Genomic DNA, 1574 nt, shown 5'->3' with positions numbered 1-1574 from the left:
ACTTACTTAATAGATGGTGGGAATGCGGTAGACGTACTATATATACCTTGACTTCAGCAAAGTGAAAAAAAAAAGAGTTGGCTGAGGAATTCTGGGAGTTGAAGTCCACAAGACTTAAAGTGGCCATGTTTGAAGACCCCTGCTCTAGAGCAAAGTCCCCCCCGCCCAGCCTTTGTGATTCACCCCATCCTTTTTCCATATATGAACCGTTCCAAGTTACATTTGCAAATCCTCCAGAGAGAATGTAAACATTTTAAACCAGAATAGAATAGAATAGAATAGAATAGAATAGAATAGAATAGAAGCTGGAAGGGACCTTGGAGGTCTTCTAGTCCAGCCCCCTGTACCATCTCAGATAAGTGACTGTCTAGCTTCTTCTTAAAAATCTCCAGTGATGGAGCGCCCATGATTTCTGGAGGCAGGTTGTTCCACTGGTTAATTATCATGGACTTAATCATCATGGACTTCAACTCCCAGAATTCCCTAGCCAGCTCTTTTTTTCCCCACTTTGCGGAAGTCAAGATAGATTACGTCTACCGCATTCCCACCCTCTATTAAGTCAGTTACCCCATCAAAAAAAATGCAATAAAGGTCGTCTAGCCACCTTTGTTCTCATCCTATCCACGCTGCATTCTGGGAAACCCTGGCTGGCTGGGGAATGCTGGGAGTTGAAGTCCACAAAAGTCTTAAAGTTGAACACCCCTGCTTTAAATACCCGGGCCTAATGCTTAGCGGTGCATTTCGCTCCTCTTCCTTCGAGTTAATCCGTCCTTAAACCAGAGATGGCTTAGTCATAGTTGGCTTAAGTTAGCTTAGCCCCTGGCTCTGCACCCCACGGAAGCCCCTAAACCGTGGCTTACCCCCATTGCGGCAGCACGATCTGCTTAACCCGGTATCTTAAACCACAATAGGCTGGTTTAACCGGATGGGTGAACCCAGTTCTCCAGATTGCTCTGTCTGTTTGTGTGTCTCTGTGTGTGTGTGTCTGTGTGTGTCAAAAAGCAAAAGCCCAACAGTTTCGGGAAGTGATCCCTATCTCCGGCCTTCCCTTCTCCGCGCTGGCTGCTCTCCAACGGCTTTCGCTGGATGACCCTGAGACCGTTGCTCTTTCAGAGACAGGAAATTACGGGCTCTGGGCACTTCATCCCCGCCCAGTGCTGTCCGACGGCTCTTGTGCTCTCGCCTGACCCCCCCGCCAGAGCCCAAACTTTGGGGGCACGCCCCGAATTCCCACGTCGTCCAGCTTTGGCATCGGGGTGTGCATGGCAGAGGTCTGCAGTTGGGGGTCCCAAAGGCTGGGCTTCCTTCCACTCCCCTTGCTGGGAGAGGGTGGGATTCAGGGAAGGGGTCTTTGCTCCCCTTAGCAGGGCCATGATTTCAATTTTAATCAGAATAGAACTGGAAGGGACCCTGGAGGCCTTCTAGTCTGACCCCCTACTCAAGCAGGAGACCCTATACCGTTTCAGAGAAGTGGCTTGTCCACTTCTTAAAAAATCCAGTCTCTTCTTCTTAAAAACCTCCAGTGATGAAGCACCCACCACTTCTGGTGGCAAGCTGTTCCACTGGTTGATTGT

The sequence above is a fragment of the Protobothrops mucrosquamatus genome, unplaced genomic scaffold, assembly GCF_001527695.2.
Source record: "Protobothrops mucrosquamatus isolate PMUCROS unplaced genomic scaffold, P.Mucros_1.0 scaffold6481, whole genome shotgun sequence".
In the NCBI taxonomy this organism is placed as follows: Eukaryota; Metazoa; Chordata; class Lepidosauria; order Squamata; family Viperidae; genus Protobothrops; species Protobothrops mucrosquamatus.
The sequence above is the reverse complement of the archived record's forward strand: the minus strand, read 5'-3'. Positions refer to the sequence as shown.